The sequence below is a fragment of the Lathamus discolor genome, chromosome 5 (assembly GCF_037157495.1).
Source record: "Lathamus discolor isolate bLatDis1 chromosome 5, bLatDis1.hap1, whole genome shotgun sequence".
In the NCBI taxonomy this organism is placed as follows: Eukaryota; Metazoa; Chordata; class Aves; order Psittaciformes; family Psittacidae; genus Lathamus; species Lathamus discolor.
In genome coordinates this window covers 55,031,885-55,040,945 of record NC_088888.1, presented here as the reverse complement: position 1 = coordinate 55,040,945, position 9,061 = coordinate 55,031,885, and the positions used below count along the sequence as shown (strand labels likewise).

Sequence of the window (9,061 nt, the reverse complement as noted above, 5' to 3'; positions counted from 1 at the left end):
CCAGTAGGTTGCATCTTTGAAACAAAGATGCTTCCTCATGCTCCAGCTCCTCTCCTAGCTCCTTCACGCATGGTTTTGGTGCCACCCTAAAAGATTGTACTAAACAGATCCTTGCACAGCGGGAGTGAAGATGGGCATCTCTCTTTCTCCATTGTTTTGAAGCAGAAAATGGCTGCAGAAAAGCCTCTTCTCAGCGCACCCAGGCTGATGACATGGTGGGATCCCTTCTGGTCAGAACCTAACCCTCACTGGAACAATCAGCAGTTTGGACATCCGAAAATTATTTTATTGAGCAGCAGTTGTTAATCAGTAGGAGGTTTTTTCCACAGCCATTCTTTAAAGCCCAAACATTTCCATGTTTCCTGTAATACTTGTGCTTAGTCACACATTGACAAATACAAGGAAAAAAACTCAGATCTGTATGACAGATTTTTTTGAACCGCCAAAATAATCGCTTTGAATTTTGCAGTCACTTGACAGTGGGAGTCCAGGAGGAGAGTGTTGAAAACAAAAACTTGTATTTATTCACTGAAGTTTTTACTGCATTTCTCTCCCAGAAAATGATACCTATCATATTCGGCTAAAAATACATCATCAAATAAAGAGATCATAGACCCTGTTGAAGACTGAAAGTTGCCAAGTCCACTTTTTGCTACCCAGATTGCAAGTCTGGCAGATAGAGAAGGGATGGACCTTTGCAGATCAGCCAGAGTTAACACACTCAGTTGTGAAGACCAAAGGCTCTGACAAAGGACATCTTCTGCAGAGCATTCTGTCATCTTGCAACTCACACAACTCTCATAAGCAAAGAGACTTCCATTGTGTCTGGCCTCTCCTGCTGTAATCCATCGTAAGAAAAAAAGATCCCTAGGTCAAAATGTCCAAAAATCTACTTAATTATGGTACATAGTACTTTTCAAGACTTATTAGTATTACTCACTAAATACTTAAAGAATGGTTGCGCTGGCTGAGCACAAGGCCATGTGTCACTAACCCCTGAAATTTCCCTCCTCCACGCCAGGCTGTCGAGAGGCTGGCAGTGGGTCTTGTTCAGAGTACTGTCCATGCAAAGAGGAGGTCCACTCATTCATTTTTTCCTGTGGTCATCCCGAAAGGCCATGACTTCAACAGAAGCAAATGCAAATATCCACTCCAACATCCATCAGTTTTAAGCCATGGAAGGAACAAGCACTGCATCTCTAAGTAGATTTTGAGAGCAAGAGATAAGCCTGGCTGTTTTTCAAAGGACTGGCTCTAGCACAGCGCTGGGACTGGACGTAGGCAGCCGAGGTGGGCCATGGCCTGCTGAGGATAGCAGCCCCGTGGTCTGCTCTGCTGGTGGCACAGGCCCGCGAAACGCACTTTGCTGTTTGACCTTGCATGACCAGCTCCTGCTGGTGGGATCCTCCCTCCTTCTTTCACCAGGCGTGCACACATGAGCAGGAGCAGCAGGCTGGGCTCTCCCACAGCTCTCTGCCTCAGATTTTCCCTTTCCTTCTCTCCCTTCTCTTAGGGCAAGTCCAGTCTCTTCACCACTCTTCTCAGACGAGGCTGGCTGTGTTGCTGAGAACATTGAGCATGGGTTGCTTTGGTGTTCTACATTCAGGCTGTGTCCTACAGCAGTCCTGCAGATCCAAAAAGGCCTGGGGCTTGGACATACCCATAGTGTGTCCTGCAAGCATGCTAAGCAACATGTAAATGTCATTTATGTCTACTACACATGCCACTACACATCCCAGAATGTAAGTGCTGCTCAGAGGAACTTCATTCTCTGCATGACACCACTGCATGTCATCGGGAGCCCAACTCAAAGACATGGGCTTTGCCAGCCAATGGTGAGAGTTAAAACTTTGCTATCCTGTTGTGAATCTCTTCCTTGGCCCATCCCATATGCACTTGCATAAGACAAACGATATTTTTCACCAGATAAAACATTTCTGCAACTCGGAGGAGTACTGTGAATATAAATCACATCAAAGTCCATGTGGTACTTAATTCTTTGTGTCTTTGGGGTCATTTTGCTATGATCGAGTTACAGGTATTATAGGGAAATAAGCATTCCTGCTTATCAATCACCTTCACAGCGTACTCTGACATGGCTTTTGTGGCCAAAATTAAAAATAAGACTCTCCAGCAAACACGAACTGAGAAGTGAGACTTTATAAAATCACAAGTTTTCCCTCACAGTAAAGACAGTATTTATGTTAAAGACTGGTTTAGATTTTGGATGGGTGAATACGGTGCTGGCCATGATGGGATAAAGCCACAGGGAGACATCTCCTGGAGAAGTAAATAACACTAGCTGGATGTGCATGATGAGTGCAGCTGGGCACAACCAAGCCTCCATGGTGACCTCAGCAGGATGAGTAAGACAGACCCAGTATTTTCCATGCAGCAGAGAATACTTTTTTGTCGCTTTGCAGCTTTCTTCTGAGGCTCTGAAGAGAGCAATTTTCCAGACAGTTTTCGGTTGCCGCAGAGCTTCCCCCCAGATCCCTGTAACCCCTGCCTTATCGATACAAGAAAGGAAGGAAACATAAAATGTCCAGGTTCAACTGTTTTTCTTCTGAACTAAAAATGTGGGAAATCTGTGGTGGCAAGAGAAAGAGGTGAAAACACATCAGCACTGCAAGGTGAAACATCTTTGAAAGCCTCCTGCCTTGATCCCCTTTCACACACACAACCACCCATGCACATAGATGCAACAGGAGCAGCTGTCACAGATCCCCTGCATTGCCCCACTATGTCTTCTAGCAGTTCTTGTCCTCATAAACCTCTTTGATCAGCAATACAGGGAAGATTAGATCTGAACTGATACAATAGCCTATTGCAGGACAGGGCATGTTTGTGCCCTGCCTGTCAGTGCGACTTGCCATGTCCGTGGGGCTACTGCATCTGCTAAGAGCAGCCACGCCGAGCCCCCGCGATGCACAAAACTCACGTACTGAGTTTTCCCTCTTTGCCTCCAGCCATCCCTGTTCTTGCTAAGTCAATTAATATCTACCATACTAGCAGTACAGGCCCCTTGGGAAAAAGGAAACCAGGGAGTAGGCTGGTTGTTCCTGATTTAGGCTCGCCTTGTGCCAATACAGCATATTTTCTAGTGTTTTTTACAATTCAGTTTAAATGACTCAGCTGAGAGGTTTTGTATAACTTCTGACCACAGCCTAACAGTTCTCACAGGAGGTAATATTTCCTAGTGTTTGGCATGAGCTTTCCCCCTTTTCATCTTAGCACTTGTGCTCCTTCAGTAATCCTTACCCACTTCTTTCCTTTCTTCATGCTTACAGCCTACAACTTTGTAAGTGGTTACTGGATCCCTCAGCTTCCACCAAGCCCTTCACCACTCAGCATAATATATCACATTCATTATTGTTATGCAAGTACCTAGACAGACAGGCTTTATCAAGCTGTTTTCATCTTTCCCATAAACCAGTCCTTAAAGTGCAAAAGCGGTTTGAGTTACTTTATGTGATTTCCCTCCAGTTTGTCAACATCAATCTGCAATGCTCTGATCTTTGAATAACTGGGTTGTCACAGTGCTGACAAGGTGTGACCGTTTTCTTTCTGGTAAGTAACCAGCTACTCATTTATTGCATTTAACTAATTGCACCTAATTCTACCTCTATTTTTAAAAATTCCATTACACTATCTGTATTACACTTTTTGTGGTAAGCAGCACCAGACACAATCGGATTCTTTAGTCCGTCAGCAGCAAAAACAATTGCCCTAAATATTTAAAACCCAGCCAACTCTGACATATGTAACAATTAAAACCCTTTCAAAAGCATCCTCTCTCTAAATCCATCTCCTGGTAAACTGAATTTAAGTGGTAGCAAAGAAATGAAACCAAACCATTGCATTTCATTTCTGCTGATGTGAAATATTCCCCTTCTCTGGTCTATGTTCTTGCTCCTCACAGAGTGAGTAGATATTTGATTAGGTACAGATTTAAACACAAAAAGATTTTCCGAGCCTCGGTTCCAAGTTCCAAGCAATTATCCATTTGCTGGGTGTAACTCACTGCAGGGTCACCCAACTGGAGAGCAGAACAGAAAGGGCTCTTTACAAAGAATTAAAAAAAAGAATATTCCCAGTGTTTCACCTCACAAGGAATTCTTGAAAAATGTGCTTTCCCCCAGAGACCTGCAGTTGTTTGTCTCATTCAAGGGCTGCGTGTTTTCCTCTCGCTAGCAGGCTGGCAAAGAGGTGGAGGGCTCATGCTGCGGAGTGAGAGAAGAGCTGTCCTGGGCTGACACCAGATTTGCTCCTGAGGGCTCCACTTGTGTCCCCTAATAGTGCTGCCTGCTGGACACCAGACCGTTGCACTGGATCTCAGGCATAGCAGCAGGGTGCACTCACCTTGTCTGCTCTCCAGCAGCACTGGTAGCAGGATACCTTTGCAATCAGAGCAAAAAGTCTCAGCCACACACCTAGGTGTGCTCCATAAGCAGCCTTCCTGAGACCGAATACAGTCGTTAAGGCTGGTGGCCTTCTGGTGACCCAGCAATACGGTCTCTGAGGAGCTCACCTGGGGAAAATAAGAACTGGTATTGGTCCCCCAGTTCTCAGATAATCAAGATTAAATGTGACTTTTTAAAACACTAACACCAAGTCTAAAACAAGAAGCTAACTAACTAGCTCTGACTAGATGACACCAAGTGGTCATAGCAAAATTTACATTTATTATTACTGGAACACTCTGCAAAACTTTCACCCTTTGAACTGGAGTTTTGCAGCTTTGCTGTTCGAACAATTTTATATTTTTTTTTTTATGTGGGAGCCACTAAGTCTGCGTATTCTGAGTCTAGGAAGAGCACTCAATCTGTTAAAAAATACAAGGGCAATATTTCAACATGAATTGCTCCCACACTCAAAAGCTGACTTACTGTATATTAACAAGATACAGATTTTTAAGCCCTAGTTATTAATTTAGCTAATTCATAGTAAATGAAGCGATTAATAACTAGGCTATGCAATCGTGTGCTAATAAAGAAGTCAGCAGAAAAGTTCCTATTACTAAAACATCAGAGGTCTCTCTATGAGGCATTGTGTGGACTACTCAAACCTAGTGAAGTATAAAATAGCAGCAGATCAGTTACACCGTATTTCAGAACAAGTGTTTATCTCTCCCTTGTGATCTTAGTGTTGTAATATATCTCACAAGAGAGATCTGAACATGACTTTACTGGACAAGATACTGATGTAGGAAAAAAATATGTCAGTGGTGCATTTTCTCATCTGTTAAAATTTTGTGTGTGATGTAGAGTTATATGAGCAAGTATCAGAAAGTATTTTTAAAGTTAGTCATCTCCTGGAATGTGTTCTATTAGGATGGGGTTTTCTTCTCCCTTAGATGACTCTGTGAAACACTTCCATAGGCATTTTGCCAGCAACCATGGAACCCCAGCAAAACATTAAAAGTCCAGCCAACCCAACGCTGCAAAACTGGCTACACTGAAAATTAATTCAACAGGTTCTTCCACTGTTTTTGAAGGACTTACATTCTCCCTCACTAAAGAGTCTGTACCTGCACAGGCACACGTGAAAAAGGAGAGGGGTGGTGATGTGAAAGCGAATATGAAGGCGAGGGTTAGACGTAGCTATATGAACAAAGGTGCGTGGACACATGCACTTTGTACTACTTCTGGCCCTAGCAATGGAATTCTGTTCTCTTCCTACAAAGAGGTATTATCCTCTCTAAATATTTCTCATTTTGACCCTGGTCTCTGTACAAGCCATGTTCTAGACCAAAAAGATTTAAATTGAACGAGAAGGCGAGAACAGCATGAAACACTCAGTGGAAGGCATCCCAAGCTTCCAGAGAGGGATAAATGGTCTGCTTCTGTCACCGACAGGACAGCGACTCACTGTACCATGAGGATTTACTCCCCTGGTATCTGTGCAAGCCTGCCCCACAAGTGCACAGCTTTTTGACCAGCTGAGCCACTTTATACACTTGCTATATTATAAATACTCTGTGCCACTCTGTGCTGGAATGCACCCCCATTCATTCACCTTGCACCTTGGGCTGGGTTTCCTGAGCTCTCCAGGTTGCTTTCTGTCATGTCTGTGTCCTCACTGCTATTGCCAGATCTTCTAAATTTTAAATAATTTTATATGCTCTCTTTAACGTTGCTCCAGTAGTCTGCTTGATTCCTGCTATAAGATCAATACAGAAGAAATCAATGGACCAAAAAACAATTCCCTCAGACACTTCCCTCTATCTCATGAGATAATGCTGGCATGCCCTCTTTGCACCTGGTCTGTTAGCTGCCTTTCTCTCTTTATATCAGTGGTTTTATCTGAGAGAACTTCAATAAACAGAAAGCAAATGTTCCTGGAGAAACTGCTTTGAAGAGTAGTACTAAATACGTATTACTTGAGCTACTTTATGTTTTGCTGAATGGAACAAATGAAATGGTGGTTCAGTAATAATGTAAGTGATGGACTTCAGGTGAGCCCATGGACTCACTGAGCACAAGAAATCTGACCTTTCTGAAACCATACCAAAAGTTCTAGAGGAAACTGTACCCTAAGCCCCCAAGCCCTGCAGGTTACCTGGCTTTGGAAGCAGAGCATATGAGTGACATGTACCCATTGTACGGGCAGGTACCTGGCAAATGCCTGCATCAGGACACTTTCCCTGCAGGACAATCCCCTCTCCCACCACGATTTTCCCTTGTTCTCCTTACTGTCAGACTCTCAGAACAGGAAGGTTTGCCCAGCACATTTCCTCAGCCCAAGTTCTGCTTCAGGAAATGGCCTACCTCCCTTCGCCCTCCCCAGCCCCATGTACCCACCTGGACCCCCTTGCAGCTGAGGAAGGGCAGCAGCAGGGAAGTTTCTGGAGCTCATCCCTCTTGCCTCCCTCCTCCCTGACAGAGCCAGCAGGCTGCAGCTCTAGCTTGGAATTCCCCTATCAGGGAAGAAAAATCCCACTGATTGTGACAAACCAAGTATCCCACAGAGGCGGATGGGTGATAGAGTACAAGTGCCGCTGCTCTCACATGTCACCTCACAAAATAAGTCAAGCACACCGAAGAACCTCCGTGTGCGGCTCCCAGACTACAGGAGCTCCAAGGCTGAGGGGAACATTTTGGTATCTTAGGGACATGGACATACCTAGTAGCCCTGGGGGCACCCAGGGTTTACAGTGCTTATGGCCAGAAACCATATAAAGGAGATACAATCACACTACTAGTCTAATGTAACTTGTAAATACTGGAGCTAGTCTGCACTGGGGAGCATCTGCTGAGCCTGTAAAATCAGTATGGAGAGCCTGAGAAGATGTCACAGACAACTGTCACAGCCCTCATGCTTGGGAGTCCCATGGAACCACCACTAACCCTGAGCATGTCTGGAAAATCCACCAAAATGTTTTGGTGACTCTGCATGCACAGGAACAGTGAAGGCAGGTAAGAGTGACTTGACTGGACTAGTAGAAGGAGGGAGGAAGAGAACATGGTAAAAGAGAAAAGCCAGGGGTGAGGGAAGGTTGGGAAAAGGCCAAGGTAGTGAAGGCAGGTTATTTAAGGCAGAGTAGGAACGAGTAAGCCAGAGGAAACAACAGGAGTGATACGGCCGGAACTATTCTCCAGAAGGGTGAACTGAACAGCTTTTCTAACAGCCCAGAAGAAGAGAAAGATGTGCTTGTGAAATCAGGCAGAAACCTGAACAAAGTTTAGTCTATCTAACAGAAAAGTCAGATTATTCTCTGCTTTTGTAAGAAGACCTGATAGCTGTGCTTGAAGACAACCTTCACATCTAAGCAATCAAGAGGGCAGACAAAGTACCAGCAGTATAAGCCTTTCTCACCAACTGATGCCCTCAGTCTTGTGCAAGGAAGTAGAGATGAGAGCTTTAGGAAGAAAGAAGTTCCACACTGGCTGTATAAAGACCAAAGATGGAAGAGGGACATAATAAGAAGGAGAGCCTGACAAAAAAGACACCATATTAAGAGCCAATCCTGTGACACTGTAATGAGTCATTGCTAGAAACTGATTTCTGTGAGCTGTGGTCCATATGAACAACATCCTTAGGCTGGCCTTAGAGGTGGAGTTGGCAAACAGGGAGAAAAAGTTGAGACCTGCGCATGTCTGTTGAAGGGCAGTAGAAAATAAAAGGACAATCAAAAGCAGGAAAAGAAGCTAAAGCGCACGGCTTGCCAAAGGCCAGGGAGGGCAGCTTCCCAAGCAGGAATGATGGCCTGAAAGAAGAGAAAGTTTCAGAGACCTGAAATCTGGCTGGGAAAATGAAGCTAAAATCTTCAGTTGGAAAAAAACCCAAAACATTCCATGGTCAAAAACAATGCAACAGCAACTGAAGTGGGGTCTGGAGGGAAGAAACATAAAATAACAGCATTTGTTTTATTCTCAACACCAGGAGGAAAACACCGGGGGATCTCATGGTGTTTTGGCAGGGGGAACATGCATTTGCTGCAGCTCCAGAAAGGTCACAGGCTTGAGAAGTGGTGCTGGCCACCTCAGGTCCTGCGGTGGAATCCAAAGCAGGAATAGCATGGGTCCTAAAATGAAACCTCTGCTCTTTACAAATGTAAGCACCAACAGCTACACAGAACAGGCAAGCACCAAAAGCAAAGCACTCTCTCACAGTAATATAAAACACAAGCAAAACAACTTACCAAGCAAAGAAAGCATTTAGCATTTTGGAAAGCCTTCAGTCTGCACAGAGTTTTTCATCTCTTGCAGCACAAAGAACAGTGAACACTTTTTAAGTCACTGACAATTAGTCTGACATGTCCTCAGAGCTGCAGAGGTTTTTCTCAAAGAGAAAGTCTGATCTTTTTGCTGTAATATGACTTTTTTTTCAGTTCTGTATAAATGAAAAAAGGTACACAGAATAAAATTAATCAGAAAGATGTTAAACTAAAATACCTACCAAAGTAATATGACGTTTTGAAAGAGAGAAAAATGTTTATCACCATAAATCAAAAATACCTTGACAGTATCCTTTGCTTTTAGAAGTTGGAAGAAAATTGGAATTAGGCCTAGCTCCTACAGAGAGCTCTTCAATCCCTTTCTCGAAGCAAAAGTCATAT

General features: G+C 44.0%; 1 long non-coding RNA gene across 1 annotated transcript; it reads right to left on the bottom strand.

Moving 5' to 3' along the window:
- Window positions 1-1,616: 1,616 nt before the first annotated feature.
- Window positions 1,617-6,156, bottom strand: LOC136014337 (uncharacterized). The gene is made up of 3 exons (XR_010612643.1): window positions 6,019-6,156; window positions 4,363-4,531; window positions 1,617-2,588 (listed from the first exon to the last, which is right to left on the bottom strand). It is a non-coding gene; the product is annotated as an uncharacterized LOC136014337 (long non-coding RNA).
- Between the last annotated feature and the right edge of the window lie 2,905 nt (window positions 6,157-9,061).